Source organism: Bos mutus, chromosome 15 (assembly GCF_027580195.1).
Source record: "Bos mutus isolate GX-2022 chromosome 15, NWIPB_WYAK_1.1, whole genome shotgun sequence".
NCBI classification, from domain to species: Eukaryota; Metazoa; Chordata; class Mammalia; order Artiodactyla; family Bovidae; genus Bos; species Bos mutus.
In genome coordinates this window covers 17,372,166-17,392,866 of record NC_091631.1, presented here as the reverse complement: position 1 = coordinate 17,392,866, position 20,701 = coordinate 17,372,166, and the positions used below count along the sequence as shown (strand labels likewise).

General features: G+C 47.6%; 1 protein-coding gene across 1 annotated transcript in view; it reads right to left on the bottom strand.

Annotated features, from left to right (window-relative positions):
* The window catches only part of ABTB2 (ankyrin repeat and BTB domain containing 2), a 187,255-nt gene that overhangs the window by 100,092 nt on the left and 66,462 nt on the right, over positions 1-20,701 (bottom strand).

Sequence of the window (20,701 nt, the reverse complement as noted above, 5' to 3'; positions counted from 1 at the left end):
TGGCTGAGCGTCAGGAACGCTCCGGGGGAACTCTGGTTTGCATTAGACACCTGGGCCAGCAGCAGCTGTGACAAGGGTGCATCTCTGGAGAACCTGTGCTGATGGAGAGGACACAGAGGGGAACCACTGCGCATCGGGGATCCTGTGTGGGAGTCCCCATGTGCACATTTGCACAAGAGCCTGGGTTCTCAAGATTTCAGGGAGAATCATTGGAGTTCTACTAGAAATTCATTAATACAGGCTCAGTGGGGGAAACCAGAGGCTTTTACAGCCACGAAGGCCACCAGCAGAAGGAGGCAGAGTGAATGTGAAGGGTGGGGAGGGTTTGAACAAAAGTTCTTTCACAGGTACTCAACTGTTCATGAGCATAGCTCTGTATGAGCACTGTAGACAGTACTCACCTCCACTCCCGCGCTGACAAATGTAAGGTCTCATGCTTTGCTTTTACTGTCACCTGGGAGAGACCCAGGTAACCAAGTTTATCTGAGTCAGAAGAGCTTTGCTCTTCCCTGAGGGTCTCCTAGGTGTGAGTTGGCATGTTCTTGGGGAGGCTGGAAGGCAGGCAGGTGGGGCACACACCGGCCCAAGACTAATACACTCCCCCTTGTTCCCTATAAATGAGCACCCTCCGTGGACAGAGCTCATCTCCCTCCAGGCTCAGTGGGGAAACACAGACACACGCGCCTACATCGGACCTCAGGAGTCCTCCAAGTCCAAAGGGCGAGATCTTAGTCAGAAATTAGAGGCACATCTAATATGCACAACACAGCCACCACTCTGCTCCTCCCCAGCCCTCCTGCTGACGTGTGTGTGTGTGTGTGTGTGTGTGTGTCTCGAAACGGCCTGCCAGGCTGGTTGGGGGCTTGCTGCAGGCCCAGGCAGCTCTCCTTTCCACACTGACAACTTTATAGATTCTGGCAGTTGATTGGTTTTGCTCTGTAAGATCAACAGTCTGTCAGAGAAAGTCTTCCAGCATCTCCTCTGAGGGAAGTGATCCAGGCAGGCCTTACCTGGCTTCTCCAGCAGGACAAAATGGGAGGGAGTCCCAGCTCCATTAAGAGGGTCCCCAAGCCCACCTGATCTTTGAGGAACAGCTTGGAGGGAAGCACTGGATGGGGAGCCCAGTGAGCAGGCCCAAGGCTGGGTTTCTAACCTCAACTCTCCCTTGGTACCATCCTCTCTGGCTCTCTGTCCTAATTTCTCCCTCTGTGAAATGAGTGCTTTGATTTCTGCTGCCCATATGACTAAATGGCAGCACATCGAAACCACATCAAGAGTATAGTCAAAGCTATGGTTTTTCCAGTAGTCATGTATGGATATGAGAGTTAGACCATAAAGAAAGCTGAGTGCCAAGAATTAATGCTTTCTAACTGTGGTGCTGGAGAAGACTCTTGAGAGTCCTTGGACTGCAAGGAGATACAACCAGTCAATCTTAAAGGAAATCAATCCTGAATATTCATTGGAAGGACTGATGCTATAGCTGAAGCTCCAACACTTTGGCCACCCAATGCAAAAATCTGACTCATAGGAAAAGACCCTGATGCTGGGAAAGATTGAAGGCAGGAGGAGAAGGGGACGACAGAGGATGAAATGGTTGGAGGGCATCACTGACTCGATGGACATGAGTTTGAGTAAGCTCTGGGAGATAGTGAAAGACAGGGAAGCCTGGCATGCTGCAGTCCATGGGGTCACAAAGAGTCAGATATGAATGAACAAGTAAACAACACCAGGCATACCTTGAGGATATTGTAGGTTCAGTTCCAGGTCATTGCAATAAACTAAATATCTTAATAAAGTGAGTCACCATATCTTCTTTATCCATCCCTCTGTTAATGGACATTTAGGTTGCTTCCATGTCTTGGCTTGTCAGTAATCATTCAGAGTGCTGCTATGAACACTGAGGTGAACGCATCTTTCTGAACTATGGTTTTGTCTAGATATACGCCCAGGAGTGGGACTGCTGGAAAGTAACAGTATTAGTTGCTCAGTTGTGTCTGATTCTTTGCAACCCCATGGACTGCAGCCTGCCAGGCTCCTCTGTCCATGAAATTCTCCAGGCAAGAATACTGGAGTGGGTATCTATTCCCTTCCCCAGGGGATCTTCCCGAGTTAGGGATCATACCCGGGTTTTCCACGTTGCAGGCAGATTCTTTAACATCTGAGCCACAAGGGAAGACCAGGGATTGCTGGATCAAATGTCAACTCTATTTTTAGTTTCTTGAGGAACCTCGACACTGTTTTCCATAGTGGCTGCACCAATTTGCATTCCCGTCAACAGTGTAGGCAGGTTCCCTTTTCTCTATACCGTTAGGAAAATACTCTTTGAATGGAGCGGGCAGGGGGGATACTCTGACCACAAGGTGCCAAGGCCTGGGATCTGGTCTTACCTCTGCCACTAATTCATTCTAGGACTGTGCAGAAGTCACATCCACTACCTAGCCTCAGTTTCCCCATTTGAGAGCCGAGCTATTTGATCAGAATGGTCCCTTCTTGCCGATACTGAGCGCTCCTCTACAGGGCAGGAAAACAGTAGCGTGTCTTGTTGTTTCTGAGCAAAGGCCTTAATTGTTCTCTGCAGCATGAGCTCCTCTATCACAAAACCACAACCTCTCCCCTCCCTCCCTCCCCACGGCCACCCCCTTCCTCTGAGATCCACAAGACTGCTACAGAACATTCATTTATTTTTCTTCGGTACTGGGGCTGAAAACTCTGATGACTAAGCCATTGAATTTTAATATGCTACTGTGCTCCTTGGAGGATTCCTTCAGTTTTCAGCTCCCCCTCTCCCTGCCCCCCGCGCCCTCTGCGGACATGTGGTAGTCGTTAGGAACAGTTTGATGAAGTTTAGATTCGCAGAGTAAAGGAGAGACCGGGGGGAGAGCTGGGAGGGAGGCATGATAAATGGACACAACAGTCCAGAGAGCCACTCAAAAAATAAACAGAAGGCTCCTTTTGAGTGAGTCCACTAAAAACAAATTCCAGAAAAGCTCTTTCCTCCTTTTCGGGGGGTAGGTGGGATGGTAGAGGTAAGAGAGAAAAGTTCTCTTGATGTTAAAAAACCACGTTCAGAGAAAGAAACAATTCTCTTTCAGTGCAGCCACCAGAAGGCACAGGGACTGCCACCAGCCATAGGTCACGAATGCTAAGCCCTCCAAAGCTGAAGTTGGGCAACTAACTCTCCAGTGTCCAAGAGGCAGTGACCCTCACGAGAGCCAGCCAGTGCTAGCAGAACTCTACGGAGAAACCTGGGTCACCACGGCCGAGGGGGAAACACCCAATGGCCAGGAATGCCCTGCCTGGCCTCAGTCATGCACACTTTCTGAAAACCCCTGCAGTCCAAGAGGACTTGCTCAAGTTCTCTTTCCTGAACCTCAGCCTTCTACCTGTCCCATGGGCATCACTCCCTGCCCCTCAGCCCACATTTCCATTCACATAGTTTAAAAACTACTGACTTGAACTCTGGACATGACCTGGGTAGCACTGGCTCCAGAGAATCCCTGTTAATATGATTAGGCACAAAGATGAAATTGTAGTTATAAAAATGGCGATTTTTTTTTAAGAGACGCTCACTCCAGTAGGAGGGGGAAAGATGGCATGATATGGGACATGCTTTCAAAAATACTTAAGCAACAACAAGGACAAAGCAATAGGTGAAGTGGGTAAAAAATAGGAGAAGTGGGAGTTTGATCCTGGGCAGTGGGAACATGGGGAGTTTTTCATACAACTCTTGATGCTTCTCTGTACATTTGAAAATAGTCGCAATAGAGACAAAGACCATCTTAAACAAATCCCAGACTTTCAACAGTAAGATTTCCTTCTCAACCTGAGTTTCTTTGTGTGTGAGCTGCACGTTTTCAAGCAATCACCCTTGCACAGAGAAGCCCAGCATCTCGGGAGCTTTGGGTGCTGATTTCATTTGTTTGCCATACAAACGAGCTTGGCCAACTAGACGCCACCTAAGAAGGAAGTATCAGTGCTCTTATGCTTTCCAGGAGGTCACTGGAGACTTCCCTTATTAAATCGCCTTCCTCGCTGGTGTTTTATGTGGGTTATCTCCCCAGGGATCTCTCAGGCACATTCTTCAGATGCTCTGAAAGTTGGTTATGAAAATGATAATTCACTCTTCTTCCAATTTTACAACTGTAAAAAGCACACAGATGTATGCAAAACATATCTTCACTTTCATTTTATTTACTGGCCATGCTATGAGGCAGACAGGATCTAAATTCCCCAACCAGGGGTTGAACATGCACCCCCTGCATTGGAAACATGGAGTCTTAACCACCGGACTACCAAGGAAGTCTCCATTTTTTTTTTTTTAAGCTAGTGACTAATTTTTCCTCTTACCCATTTGAGAGCCCAAGTGAACAAGCTCGGATAACCCAGTAAAGAAATACTCTCTGCAGAGCTCCTGGAATGAGAAACGCAAGGCAAGCGGCTCCATGATTCTGAGGACCTGCCCTTCCCTCCACTAGAAAGCTGTGGACCAGGCAGAGGACGGCCATTCCCAGAAGCTTGGAATCAGAAGGCCTGGGTTTGTATCCTGCTCTGCCACCAGGCAAAATCTCAGGCAGGTCATTGAAACCTGCAGTGCCTCTACAGCCCCGTTTGTAGAATGCGGATAGTGCCAAGAGCTTTGAATGGCATTAGAAGGTGGCACCAAGGGTGGGCGAGCTGCCTGCATGAGTTTCCCAGGGCTGCTGTAACAAAATGCCACACACGGGGTGGCTTTAAACAACAGAAATGTGTTCTCTTACACTTCTGGAGACTAGAAATTGGAGATTAAGGTATTAGCTGGGCCATGCTTTCTCTGAGACCCTGGGGAGAGGTCTTTCTGGCTCATTCCTAGCTTCTGCTGGTGGCCACCAATCCTTGGCCTTCCTTGGTGTACTGATGTACCACTGTAATTTCTGCCTCCACTTTCAAAGGTTCAAATCTCCCTCTTACTATAAAGATGCTGGTCGTGTTAGGTCCAGAGTCCGCCCCACTTCAGTAGGACCTTGTTTTACTTAACTATATCTGCAACAACCCTATTTCCAAATCAGGTCACATTCCGAAGCGACAGGAGTCAGGATTTAAACCCATCTTTTGGGGGACTTAAGCCCTGGGCTTCCCAAGAAGTTCGACAGTAAAGACTCTGCCTCCAATGCAGGAGACACAGGAGACCTGGGTTCTATCCCTGGGCTGGGAAGATCCTCTGGAGGACGAAATGGCAACCCACTCCAGTATTCTTGCCTGGAAAATTCCACGGACAGAGGAACCTGGTGGGATAGTCCATGGGGTCGCCTTAAAGAGTCAGACATGACTGAGCATATGAGTAATTCATCCCTAAAACTACCCTCACGAGCCTATCAGAGCCGTGGCTGCCCTCTTTGCGTCCTGTCAGTCCCAGGCTGAGGGAAACTCTGCTGACCAGGCTTGCTGGATGGTTCATACGCTGGAGAAATGCCCACTGTGACAGGAACAGCCTCTTCTCTTTTTGCGGTTATTGCTGAAATGGAGATTGGTTTAAGAAAAATGCTGTGGTTTTCACAGGAAGTACCCCTAGCTGGAGCCCAGATGGAAGTGTTCCTCTATGGCAGTTAAATGGAGAGAAATTCTTGGTTTTACATCTGAAGATATCCTTGGGCCACCCATTTGCAATAGCACCTGCGTCTGGGTGGGAGAAGAAGTGAGGGAAAGAGGAGGAGGGTCTGAGTCACTGCCCCTCCACCATCCACAGTAGGGGGTTGGCCAACTTTTTCTGTAAAGAGTCAGAGGGCCTTCTGGTTACTGTCATAACTACCCAGCTCTGCCAATGCGTGGAGAAAGCAGCCACAGATAATACCTAAACCCATGGGTGTGGCTGTGTTCCAGTGAAACTTGATATGGACAGAGAAACTGGAACTGCATAGAAATTCTGCCCACCGTGAAATGCTATTTGTCTTTGGATTGTTTTTCAAGCTTTCCATATAGAGGGCAGAATGTGTCCTGTGGGTCACAGCTTGCTGATCCCTGATCTACAAATAGCACAATCCTCTACAAATAGAGGTTGTGTATTGTGTGTTCATCCATAGCATACCATTCTGTCATATCACCCGACTTTTCAATACAGCTTTACATTTTCATAGGATCATGTAACCTGATCCTCTTATCTACCCTGTTGCGAGGCACACTTGACATTATTCCCATTTCACCAATGAGAAAACAGACTCCAAGAAGTCAAGTGCTCAGTTAGCAAGTGGTAAAGCCAGACTGTAACTTATGTCTTCCAACTCCTCGTCTGGTATCCCCATGAATATTTCACATCATAGAACTGTACTCCAAGTCAGCTACTTCCCCACAGATACAAGTACACACACACAACTCCCCAAGTCTGTGTGTGTCATCCTTCAGATCACTTTTCCTAATCCTTCCACAATTAGGGAGTTGGTACAGTGCTGAGAATTCTCCTTGAGAATTCCAGCTTCCTACCTAAGACGGTCAGACATGACACTGACTTCACAGAAGGGAGGACAATGAGCAGCTGCCTACTGCTTCTACTGTATCCACATACAGTAAGAAGCAGAGTCTCGGGATCAACTGTGGACCAATTAACTCCCAAAGCATCAATAGGCTGCACCTTTGGAAACAGAGTTCCTTCATCTACGTCAAGAGTTGACAACTAGATGCTTGTGAACACTGAGAATGTAAGGTAAATGAGTGACCTTGGTTGGAGGTGGGTGGGAGGGGTGGAGGCTTACAGCAAATTGGATAACATTTGCTCCTTGCTCCACCCAAAGGAGGTAGATGCTACTCAGCTTTAGCCAACGGTTGCCAGATCTGGAAATCTAATATTTTAATGATAGCATATGAATTTTTCTTTTAAGAGTATCAGGTCGAAAGATATCCATAGGCCACCGTGTGCAGCCTTTGCCCTGAGGCTGGTCTCTAGACTTTGAGCAGCTGTTGCAATTTTGTAGTACATATAAGAAGATGATTCTTTTTCCTAACAACACTCATTACTGGCAGCCAGAGAGGGGAGGATGCATGCATTTTTTTGAGAAACAAGCAACCACATGACCCTGAATAAAGCAGGATGGAAGCTAGGAGGCGTGGAAGCTTAGTCTTTAGAAATAGATAGAGACTGAATTATTCAAGACAGGTTCAGCCCAAGGCAGAAATAAAAAATATATCCTTGCTGGGTCCTGATTCAGACTAAATTGAACTTGACGATCCCCTGTCACAAGACACCTTTGATGGAAATGAAGATGATAATCACAGATGTCCTCCAACATGGTGATTGATAATGTTCCCTCTTCCAAATCACAGCAATGTCCTTGAGTCCCAGGAAGGTGCCTGGCTTGGGTCCAATACCCACACTCTGTCTGGATCCAGAGGAAGGCATTCTAGGCTGGATAGGTACCCTCTCCCCAGTTAGCACTCTGTAGCACCTGGCAGGGCTCCATGTTTGCTGAGCAAGCATGTGGAAATCAACAATATGGAATACCCATGCACCGGGTACTTAATCTCATTTGATATCTGTAAAACAAAAAACGAGGAGGAAGGGACTGCTATTATTCCTGTTTTATTCTAGGAGTTTAACTCTCTCAAGGTAAAAAAAAAGCTAATGGGAAGTCAAACTAGAAAGTGAATCCAGGTCTGAACCCAAAGCCTGCTCTCTCACTGAGATGTGAAGGGCACTTGCAATTCAGATCCTAAAACATACATCTAGGGTGGCTGAGCTCGTATGGCTCCTTCATGGAAAGGAAGGGATGCTGGGGAAAGAGAAAAGATGATGGCAACCGACAGGTGTGATTCCTTACAGGGCTGCCACAGACCAAACAAGGTTGCAAGGCTGCTGTCACCTGGGGAGCTCGACACAGAACCAGGCCCCCACATCACACGCCTTCTAAGTATTCTTCCATCCAAAAAAGCATTATGAGTTTATGCTCTGAAGTCAGAAAGACTCAGGGGCCTCGCCGCTTTCTCCTGAATTTATGCAACTTACTTAACTTTGTCACCCTTTGATTTTCTCATCTGTACCTAAAGATAATAAAAGCACCTGTACCTCACTGGGCTGCTGGGAGGATTAAACAATGAGTGTAAAGTGCATATTAGCATGGTGCTTGGCATAAAATCCTAGTTCAACACAATGTTGGCCATAGTCTAGTTGCTGGAACCTCTTGTTTTGAAACAACTATAGGTTCACGGGAAGCTGCAAAAATCATACAGAAAGATCCTATGTATCCTTCACCCAATTCTCCTAGATGGTTATGTCTTACAGTGCAACAGCAAAACTAGGAAACCAACACTGGAAAAGTATCACAGTTTTAGGCCATTTTATCACACATGTATGTGGTTTATTTTTATAATAATAACTCTTTTTTAACTATTATGAGAGGCAGTAGAGGACTGTGGGTAGTGTGGAGCATCTAACACCAGGCTGGATTCTCAGACTGATCTGGCCTTTCCCAGCTGTGTGACCTTCAGCAAGTTAATTCACTGCTTTGTGTCGTGGGCCCCCTTCTCTGTAAAAGGGAAACAACAATAACAGTACTTCTCTGACTGGGTTACTAGGAGGATTAAACAACCTGATATATGTAACATGCTTAAACAGTAGCAGGCAGGCACTTAATTAAAACTCCACGATTCTTTAAGCTACTATTATGTTCACTAGTTTCACCATTCCTCGGAGCCAGGAAGGGAGTGGGAAGAATAATTTTGGTCTAACATCTGTCTGTTGCAAGGCTCAGACCTTTTTTTCCTTTATTTAATGGTCACGATGCTTTACAGAAGTGAGCCAAGGAAACACCAGGGGTCTGCTTTTGTCATTTTGGAATAAACCCACGTTGTAACTTGAATAGAAAACTCGGGCCTGAGGAGCCTGCCTTTGGAAGGGCGGGGTCTCTCTTGGGGAGCCTCGGTTGACTCCAGGTTCACTGTTTTGGAGGGTAAGCCAGCAAGGGACGTGGGAGGGGCAGAGCCAGCAAAGGCCAGCGCTTGACCCTGGATTAACACCAACGCAGAGTGCTCTCGCTTCCTCTTAAAGACTCCTTCATCCATCTGGATGGTGGTCCCCTAGATGGGCTTTACAGCTGAGCAGCACTAGCCCACCTCAGAGGAGACTGAGGACCCAGGACCTGATCCTGACAACAGCTCCCATGGGAGGAGAACTGGTCCTGGCCACAAGGTCTGGCTTCAAGGTCAAAGTCCCTAAGAACTTACATCCCCTTATGCACTAGTATTAGAGCAACGAGGTAGAAAAGAGGAAGGAAATCACACACATCCAGCTGCATGGAGGGCTTCACCCCAAAACAGGCTGTTGCTATGGGCGAAGGGATGACAACCATCATGCTAACACCTCCCACTTAGTAAGCACTCAGTTCTCAGGCCAATTTTTGGTGTAGTACCATCTTCCCATCTTTTAATTTCTGTATTAAAAATCTTTTTCAATTGAAGTATAGTTGTGGTACAATGTTACAGAAGTTATAGGTGTACAATACAGTGAATTCAGTTTTTAAGGGTTATACTTCATTTATAGTTATTTTAAAATATTGGCTATATTTCACACACTGTACAATATATCCTCATAGCTTATTTTCCTACCTAATAGTTTGTACCTCTTACCCTTACCTCTATATTATCCCTCCCCACCTTCCTATCTTATAGGAAGAGAACAGGAGGCTGGAGAGGCTAAGGTCACAGCTAAATATGCCGCAGGGCCAGGATCCAAACCCAGGATCACAAACTCCCAGACTGGAGCTCTTAGCCACCAGGCTGCACTCCCTGTTTCATGACCACAGCTCCTCCTGGCTGGGCTCTCATTTTGTCCTTTATTAATGCTATGGTTCTGTTCTGGTTATACCCTTTCTACAATGACCTTATGCATCCATCCTTGCATTAACTAGTGAATTGAAATGGTTATACTACATCTTTAAAATGAATAAACAACAACAAAACAATGTACACCTCAGATAACATTAAGAAAAGGAAGAAGAATATTTTCTTTTCTGGCCAAGCAGGTCTCAGTCTGCAAGCTGAGAGGTACAAAATCAGACCAGTGGCTTTGCAGAACCCCATTTCTGTCCTGGGATCCCATTAGATACGTGGGTCAGTTCACATCGGCTGAGCCTGGAGCTGTACTGTACAAACGTGCCTTAAAACCTGCCTTGAAACGTTCCTGTCCCGGAAGTTCCTGCTTCTCCACTTCCAGCCTGCTCTCATCCTCCGTCCTTCTAGAACTACATGAGGCGATGATGCCAGTGGAGAGAACTGAACCAGCAGCTTTGACCTTCTACTTCCTGCCTGGGCCCCATTCCCAGGCTGCTGAGCCTCGCAGGGTGAACTGTGATGACTCACCTGCGCTCCGTGCCGGCCCCGCTCACGGCTCTGCCCCACTCTGTCCGGAGCCCCAGTCTGTACCTGAACATCAGATAAACAAACCATGGAGGCCTGATCACATCCCACATGACTCTTTTACCTCAAAACCCAACGGGAAAAATCAGATTCCATCATTTGGAATCTGTTTGGCTTGGAGCCACGACTGCATGCCTTACCCAAGACCTGAGTCAGAACAGGGCTGTAGCCCACAGACCGAGGCTCAGCTCGGGAGAGCCCCAGAGGCAGGCACCGTCCTCCCAGCCCTCCTGGAACCAGGGCTCTAAGTTATGGCCAAAGAAAAGCTGCTGCGCCCAGTGGAGAATGTTCCACTCCTGCCGCGGGGACAGTACCCACTAGCCTTTCTCCAGAGCCGTTCAGTGAGGGGGAAGCAGCAGCAGGCCACAAGCTCCCCCTGAATCTTGGACATCGTTTTCCTTTTATTCTGCCTTCAAAGGGAGCTAAAAGAGCAACTGGACCTCAGATTTCTCGCCTAGAAATAACCACAGATGGCATGGGTACCAACTGCAGCCTTGGTTTCCATGAACATCCAGGTCCTCCGGAAGCCACCCCACTAATGTGGATCCCAGCTCTCTGTTTCCCTCTCTGTATCATTGTCATCTGCTACTAGCTGGCATGACCAGTTCTCCCTGGGCTTCTGGTTAAGGGCAGATGTTAATTACACACAACGAGCATAGGACTAACAATACGTTCTGCTCTCCTTCCGTGTCTAGGACACTAAAGCTTACGCCCCAGGTCTCCGTGTCAGGCGAGCAACGTGAAGTAGTTCTATCAGCTGGACAAAACTCCACGGTGGTCTGCACAGGTGGGCAAGGCTGTGGTTATGGAAGGTGCCTGTTCTGCTGGAGACGGTACAAGGGGCCCCTGATGGGGGGTGGAGAAGGGAGATGCTGGACAAGCACTTCAAGCAAGCCCACCATCAAACATCTGAACAGAGATCTTTCTACAATTTAGTTCAGCTACTCAATGAGATTTTGGAAAACAGAAATGGCAACTGGGCCTTACCAATGTTGGGGGCTCAGAACTGACAACTCAGGGGTCAAAGCCCTTGTGTCTAAGCGGGGGCCTCCGAATTACCCCTCCAAATGGCCAAAGGCCCTCCAGTGAGAAAAACGGTACATTAAAATGGAAAACATTCGACGCTAAAGAGAGCCACGTCAAAAATCCTGACTCGGCGTGACTAACCATTCTCAAGACCACACTGCTGAAGGGTCCTGACCAATTTAAGAGTGTTTAAAAAGCACTTAAAATAGATCACCTTCCTGCTCCCCCAAACTTAATCAGTTATTCTTGGCTGTGAATAAAACCGATGGTGGGACTTACTTAAAGCTATACTTCGTAATCCAGTTATTATTCTTAAGGGAAAATATTAATGCATAAAATCCTTCTTGGCTATATACCATGTGGAAAAAATATAGAGCAACAAGATTCTTCCGCGCATGCACACACACGCTCCCCCACCTCCCAACCCCCTCCCCGACCCAAGCCTGCCATCTCATCTCTGCTCTATTGGCATGCACATCTGGATTATATAAATTTCAAGTACGGTTTTCAATATTAGTACTGCTTAGGGTTACAATACTTGACAAATCTCGAATGCCAGGACGTCAAATCAAATTAGCTTGACCAGCCACAGGAGCGAGGGGGTGAGAAGGATGGACGATTGGAGAACTGTAAAAACAAACAAGAGCTTGCAGTGGATTCACTGTTTCTTGTTGGGCCGGGGCAGAGGTTTCAGAGGTGACCTATTCAACTTTCAGATCCAGGATCGTGGTGATGTGCAGGCCCACACTTCCATTTCTTACCAGAACAATCAGAGTAAGCAAGCAATGAGGCTCAGGGAGGCCTGACGGTGGGGTCGGGGGAGGGGGGGTTCTGATCATCCATCCTGATTTCCATGGTCCAGCATTGTGAGGACACTGACATTTTCAAATGATTCTTGTTAAAGCAGTTCCATTGTGAGGCAGTTCTGTGGATGAATGCTATTCCCCAAAGACACAAAGTATATGAAAAACACTTTTCAGGATAAATTGATGGCTCCGGATCTTTCATAGTGCTCCAGTCTCATACTTCTGGATCAAGCTGGAACAGTTAGACCAAGGGCAGGCTCAGGAGATGCTCAGTTGTCTGAAAATATGTGTTTAAAGTTAAAGAAGCTACTCGAATGAACAGCCCTAATTAATCCAGTGTCTCATAAAGAGCATCTTTGAAATGTCAGAATTTACCTCCATCACTCAAGTTAAAGTCTTACTCCCATTGGAGGCATCTCCTAGCAAGTCATGATCCTGCTATTTCAAGAGGGCCGTGGGTCGGTGAAATACTGAGTATTTTATGATCAAATCTAAGTGTGACCGGTTACCAAAACAAAATACTTTTGCCAAGTACTTTTAATTCTACCACTTTCTAAATGTCTTATTTAAAAAATAACAGATTCTCCTTTCTTAATGTTCATATAATCGCTTGTTATAAACTCTTGTAGGATAATTAGATATCTTCAGTGTTTTTACCTAGCCTCTAGGGATGCTAACATTAATAAAATGCCAAGAAGGAAAGGCCAAGCAATTCATTTCCCAAACATATTTGGCCGTGGAACCTTTTCCTGTGGTCTGTTTCACATGACCAGTATTCTGAGAATTACTCTGGGGATCAGTTGAGGCTGAAGTAAGTCCTCTACTTAATAATCATCATCCTAAGCTCACAGATAAGGAAACTAAAGCTGTCCAGTGTGCTGGCTTCCATTCTGATGCATTGAGGGAATGGCTGAGTGTCATCAGGCCCTGGAGGACAGAACTATGTCTTCTCTCTGACTCCCTATAGCAGCCCTGTAGGGTCTGAGCTTGTCAGTAACACAGCTTACTACTTGCCGTTTGTGGTTGTCTAGTCGCTAAGTCGTGTCTGACTTGTTTGCGACCCCATGGACTGTGGCCCACCAGGCACCTCTGTCCTTTCCCTTCTTCCTGACCCTGGGGATCTTTCCGACCCAAGGATCAAACCCACCCCTCCTGCATTGGCAGGCGGATTCTTTATCACTGAGCCACCAGGGAAACCGGCTGCTGCTGCTGCTGCTAAGTTGCTTCAGTCGTGTCCGACTCTGTGCGACCCCATAGATAGCAGCCCACCAGGCTCCGCCGTCCCTGGGATTCTCCAGGCAAGAACACTGGAGTGGGTTGCCATTTCCTTCTCCAATGCATGAAAGTGAAAAGTGCAACTGAAGTTGCTCAGTCATGTCCGACTCTTTGAGACCCCATGGACTGCAGCCTACCAGGCTCCTCCGTCCATGGGATTTTCCAGGCAAGAGTACTGGAGTGGGTCGCCATTGCCTTCTCCGGGGAAGCCGGCTAAGTCTCCCAAATTTCCAATATCCTTCTGGGAGTGGACATGGCCAAGTTCATGAGAACTAAATCACTATACACACAAAGCCGTGTGCTAGCATGTCCAAGCACCAGCTAGGAAACCAGAGATATGCTCCAAGCCAGGCCACCACCACAGAGAGGTTGGGAAGATGCCCGGTGATCTTGGCTACTATGGACAGAGTGGACTCCGAAGGCCACAGTGAACCTCCAGGGTGGTCTAATGTCTGATACTGGCTTGTGTATGAAAAGAGCATCCAGAAAAGCGGTGCAAAGGGTACAGCTGTGGGAGGTGGGAAAGGGTGCCTATGCACGGGCGTCCTGTTTTCCTTCCTGCGTCTGACAGTCACTGGGGAAAACGATACAGAAACCAGAAATCACTTTCCTACTTCAAAATGAAACCTGAAAATATGCAGGAACCACCTACTCAGTGTGGTAGAATGAGCCTTACTGAGGCACTATTTCAGTCATCAGCATCGGTGCCACCGTTTCCTGAAAGCTCACTGCTGTCATGGGCATTGCATGTGTTCTTTAATCCTTTACACAATCCTAGGACGAGCCTCTTCTATCCCATTTTACAAATGAAGTAATGAGGTCAGCAAAGTCAGAGGTCCACAGATGGGGCAAAGTCAGAATGTGAAGCTGGGTTGATCTGGTATCATAGCTTGAGCCTCCCCTTCATCCATCCAACGAATATTTAGGAATCCCTATTAAGACGGGTTTAAATGGATCAGACAGGACTTCTGCTCTCAGGAAGAAAGAAGAGGTTAAGATGAAAGGCCCAAGGCCGACAGAGTCACTGGCAAACACTGATAAACAAAATGCCTTCTGTATCCAGTCACTATTCTAAATCTTTTTGTATAAATAAACTCATTTGACCCTCATGAAAACCCTATGGGGTGAGTACTATTATTCCCATTGTACAGATGAGAACATCGAGTCACAAAATGGTTAAGAACCTGCCCAAGGTCACACAAACAGAAAGGATGGAGCTGGGATGGGACACTGGCGCGTGTGGGCTTGACCACTGCACTACTCGGCATAGCAAAGACAGGCCAGGGGCAAGCCTGGAGCTGAGCTGATGAGACTAGGCCAAGCTCCTGGACAGTGGCTCTGCAGCCTGCCTGCGAGGCTGTTCTGGCTGCAGTCGTCCAGGTCGGAGAGGAGACCCTGTGCCAGGTCAGAATGCCCTTCTCAAGCTTCAACCACCCAGCCCAGGGCCCCTCATCCTCTCTCTCTGCCTTGTCAGAAAGGCCCAGCTCAATCATCTGCTGGCAGTGATTGTTTTTCCTCAGCCCTGTCCTAAGCCTTTTGACCTCAAGGCCCCTATTACTAACCTAACAGGCATGTCTAGTGCGATCTGCCCACAGACAGTGATCCATCAACCCTTACAGACTATGTTAAGCCCTCAATAAAAACGGGCAATTTAAGCACTTACTATCCAGCTAGCTACTAAGGGGATACTTTCTATGTTATTACTTCTAACTCTTACGATCACCCTATTTTATAAATAGGACCCTTAGCTCAAAGAAGTAACTCACCCAAGGGTGACCCAGGAGGCAAAATGCTAAGTAAAAAGCTTGGGGGACTTGTAATCCCTGGGAGATCCCACCACACGGTGCTGCTTTTCCCAAGACATGCATGAAACTAACTACAGCATAAAGGAGAAAATGGGAAAGGCCCTGGTGGCGACACAGATAAAGCAACACTGGAGAGGTTGCCTCCAGCCAGGAGGAGGTGGTGGCATTGAAGTGGCTGCAGCTGCCTCTCACAGGGGTACATGCTAGGTTGAACAGCTAAGTTCTTGGCACTCCAGGAACAAGAACCTCTACCCCAAACCACAGTCTCAGCTATGGCATGACACCCAGCAGACTGTCTCCCGCACCAGAAGTATGCACCGAGGTTCTGATGTCCCTTGCGCATTCATCTGGCAGGAGATCTCCAACACCTGCTCCCCAGATAGCGTATCCTGGTTCTACCCAGGCTGCCTGGCAAATCCTTATCTGCTCCTTGGTGTTGAGGCCACTCCCCTCTCCAGTGCTGGCTCCCAGCTCCATCCTGGCTAGAAACTACCTCTAGTTCCCCTTTTAGCACAGCTGCCCACACCCAAGCCTCAAGCTCTTCTGGCTCCTGCTAAAATCCAGGGTGTGGCCCCAATATACACATATAGCGTCATGCTTCCCACTCACTCGAAGGAGCCTCCACACCTCCCTTGGGCCTTTCTGTTGAGACTATCACCGATGCCTTGCCAACCAGACTTTGGAATTCTAGCACAGCCTTCTGTGGCTGCCTGGTAGGTGGCCCACTGCACTGCAGAGCCCAAATAATTTGTTTTCTTCAGAAAACCCAAAGAATCCCCTGTGGTCCAATAGTTAGGACTCCATGTGCTTACTGCCAAGGGCCCGGGTTCGATCCCCGCTAGGGGAACTAAGATCCCACGTGCTACAAGGTGCGTGGCCAAAAAAAAACCCCCAAAAACCACAAAATACCCAAGAAACAAAAAAAGAAAAGCTAGATGATTCCACAGTGAAGCTGCATCACATTGTTTTGGCATATTGATGGCTTATCACCCGACGTTGCCATTAAGACACAAAGCTACATCCCAGGATGGAGTCAAGACTCACAGTCCACCCTCTCATTCTTGGAGCACTGACTTTCTTTTTATATTTATTTGAAAAGTTATTCTATATAAGTCATTAACACCATGTGCAAATAAATAGCTGCAGATGGCAATGCTGATATAACAGAAAACACTGTAAATGAAAATGCCCAGAAATAGGTGATGGATTACATAAATTCATTATACAGAACATTCCATAAGAAATAATTTGTAAGGTATTTTAAATGAATATGTAGAAAAGCTCTATTTACTGACTTGGAAAGATATCGCTAACTATTGAATTGAAAGCAGGTTATAAAACTGTGGGAAAAAGTGAAAGTGTTAGTTGCTCAGTCATGTCCAACTCTTTGTGACCCCATAGACTGTATCCCACCAGGCTCCTCCGTCCATGGGATTCTCCAGGCAAGAATACAGGAGTGGGTTGCCATTCCCTTCTCCAGGGGATCTTCTCAATCCAGGGATGGAACCTGGGTCTCCCGCATTGCAGGTGGATTCTTTACTGTCTGAACCACCAGGGAAGCCCAATTGTGTGGAAAATAGAAGAAATCTCTATATGTGAAACAAAGCTCTCAATACGTGAATCAACATCTTGAAGATATAATCTCCAAACAATAAGAATACAGACAGTTTTATCTTCTTTTTTGATGACCCATATTTAAAAATTATGTCTACATTAAACATATTGGCTGTACAATAAAATTATAAAAAAATTTTGTCTTGATTCAAGAAGCGAGCAATATGTGTTCACTTAGCAAATGTAAAAATATACACTGAGGGAAAAAAAAAATCCCCTAAGTCCAAACTTCAAAGTTTCAAATTGGACCCACGATAAGCCGTAGTTAATTTAGGGCACAGATCAAGACAGAAAAACTGTCACTAAACACTAGCCAACCTAGAGGGTACCATCCAAGGTGGCTTGAGAGGACACTATTTTTCAGTCTTTCAATACCAAAATATTTCCTTGAGAATAAGGAGAGGCTGCTGCCAAGAAACTTAGTCCCAGGGGCCCAAGACCCACATTTAGTTTCTTAGTCTTGGCAAGCATGCTTTAAACTGGTTTTCTTGTTTCCTGACAAGGTCCTTCACCAGGCCAGAAGGAAGGGAGACTGTTTCACCAGCTGGCTTGATGGATGTTGCTGAGTTCTCTTACTTCTTGGCAAATCCACAGGAGGGCTTCCCTCTCAGATTCATGTCCTGGTACAGAGTTTCTCAAACTGCACTGTACACAATCCTACGGGTCTTGTCACAACCCAGACTCTGACTCAGGAGGTCTGGGGTGGTGCCTGAGATTCTGCATTTCTAACAAGCTCCCAGGTGAGGCTGCAACTGGTCCAGAGATCACGTTTGGAGCAGTAAAACCCTCGCCGTGCCTCTCACATAGGAGAACTTGGTTCAGCCCAGGGAAGCTGAGGTTAAGCGACAATGGGCCAAACCCCATCACTCAAGAGGGGAGAAATGGCCTGGCTTTTGGAAAACTCTTACCTTCTCAGGATACTAGCAATCAATTAGCAAATGGAACCCTAAAAGACCTTGGTGATTCAATGTTCCTATCAAAACGGGTCATTTACCACAGTTACCAGAGAGAGCAGCCCCAGCGTCTGGGCTGCCTTCCAGGAACTCTGTGATTAACCAGGAACAGGCTTGGGTGCCTGAAAAAGATTGGCAACCCCAAAGATTCCCTTCAGAAACAGAAGGCTCATGACCCCAGTGAATCAACCCCAAATAGGAATTCTGACTGGCTGCTCTGAGAGCTGACACTGGAAGGAAGGTAGGGGGGTGGAAGACCAACTTCTCCTCCTGTGGCAGGAGAAAGGTCACAGGTAGGATGGATTAGAGAAGGATGAACAGGAAGCGGAGAATGGGTAATGGGAACAGGAAATGTGGAGAAAGCAGAGGACAATGAAAACGTTAAGAGATGGACCCGAGGAACACTGCTGCAGCTGGACACCTGTCCCCAAGGGCCGTGAACAATGGCAGCAGGCACTCAGCTTGCACACATCCCACTTGGTACTGTCTGGACCCCAAGGGGCGTTAATGAGGCTGGGTGGTGTGGCTGACTCCATTTTTCATCACTGACACTCAGACAGGCGGTTCCCAGCCCAGGACCCTGGCCAGTCAATCAGCCCCGGGCTCGGCTGTGTATAAACACCTTCCATCCTCAATCAGCAAGGAAGGCAGGTGCTGGAGATCTGGTCACGGTCAGTTGGACAATCTGATAAAGCCTTCCTGGGGTCGCCGTGGCCCGAGAATAGGCCTAGCATAATTAGACCAGGCGGAGAGTCTGTCAGGCAGCCCAGGCGGAAATAACAGGGCCTCTGCCAATCAAAGGGAACAGCGACCGGGGTGGCGGGTGGGGAGGGGACGTTTGCTGTAGAAGTGGACGCTGGGGGAGGGGAGGTTTCCCTGAGGCTGGCCGGTGACTCTGGTGGGGATGCACAGCTCATTATGCGAGCCCTGGAGCTAGGCGGGCGCTATCGATCACTATCGGGGGTCTCTGGGGACTCGTCATTATGCAGCATGACCCAGTGTGCGCTTTGCTCCGGCGGTAACCAGAGGAACATGGCAATGCATCCTTGCTAATGGAAAAACAGGTTGGCCTTTTTTTCTACTTCTCCCCCTTTAATTATCTGGCATGTCTCTTATCCATGAAGGTGCAGAAATGGACGGTAACAATGAAAAGGCCACAAGAGGTTGGTAGTTTACAAAGTCTTTCTACACAGGTGCTCTCAGAGAAGCCAGGGAAGGGTTGATGCTTGAGAAGGCAGGGGCTCATGCCCCTGCCCTTGGGTCCTGTTACATTCACCCCATCACACGTGTGCACAAACTGCTCCATTTATTCGGGGATGCAGGCTTTGTCAAGAACTGGGCGGAGCGCACCAGCCCCTCTCCCAGCCTGAGACTGCAGCGTCCGGCCAGCCAGCCTCTCACTGCCTTCAGGAACGTGGACCCAGGACACTGTGAGACACCCTCTCCCCTATCCTTTTATTCCACTGTTTCCTGTTTAAGCCAAAAGCTGCCCCCCTGCAGCTTGGAACCCAGTGGGCAGCGTCTGTCCATGTGTACCTGGCAGGAGTCAGCCAAAAAGCCCCAAATAAATTCAACTCCATAGCCCAACCCCCAGTACTGAAGGTCTCTTGGGGAAAATCAAAGGAGATTTACATTGCATGTTTATAGAAGATAGCTCGATACGATCTCCCTTTACATACCCGGTTAATTCCTTAACCATCCTTTCCCTGAGCCCGCCTCTCTGTCCCCCACTCTGTCCTCGGTTTTCTCCATCCATTGCCATTTTCATGCTGCTTCCTCCCCCTTCCCTCACTCACAGGAAAACAAAAGCCATTTGATTGCTATTCTCAACATGCCCTCTTGGAAGCTTAAAAACATATTCATGGGCATTATGCTACATGAAAGAAGCCAGTCTCAAAAAGTTATATACTGCAAGATTCCGTGTGTATGATCCTCTCAAAGACAGAACTATACTGATGGAGAACAGATCAGTGGTTGTCAGGGGGTGGGGGAGGGGATGATGTGACTATTAAGTATAGACAGGGGGAGCTTTTTGGGGTGATGGAACTGCTCTATATCTTGACTGTGACAGTGGTTACTCAAATGTGTACAACAGAACTGTATAAACATTCCCCAGAGCTGATGTTGCCTGCTCAGACGTTTAGTCGTATCCGACTCTTTTGCTGACCCGTGGACTGCAGCCTGCCAGGCTCCTCTGTCCATGGGCTTTCCCAGTCAAGAATACTGGAGAAGGTTGCCATTTCATTCTCCATGGGATCTTCCTGACCCAAGGACCGAACCCGTGTCTCCTGCATCTCCTACATCGGCAGGCAGATTGTTTACCACTGAGCCACCAAGGAAGCCCAAAGCTGATTTTACTGTACTATAATTACAGATATATATTATATACATGCACCAACAGAACTGAATTCCTGGGATGGGGGTAGGAACATTCTGCAATTATGAATGATCAACTGATCCTAGTCACCAAATAGATCCACTTCTTCAAAACTCTAGCAGTTTCTGAAGACAGCTTGTATACAACACGCACTGCCTCTCTGCCCAAGCCAGGGCCTCTGCATGCATGACTTGACTTTTGGGGACCCCCTTTCATCATATGTAATGTGGAGGTAGACATTCCCACAGGATGCCTCCCCCATCTTGACTGCTTCTTACAATCAGAGGAGCATTCTAGGCCTATCTTGTAAGCCTTTGGCTACTCCCCACCCTCCCACCTGCCTTTCAGCCACTCCATATCTCATGCACTGGCTTTCTTTCCTTTCCTCCCATCCACCCAGTGTCTGTCCACTGCGAGTGGAATGCCTCACCGGCTCCTGGCACTGCCATGCCTGTGGCAGCTTCTCCC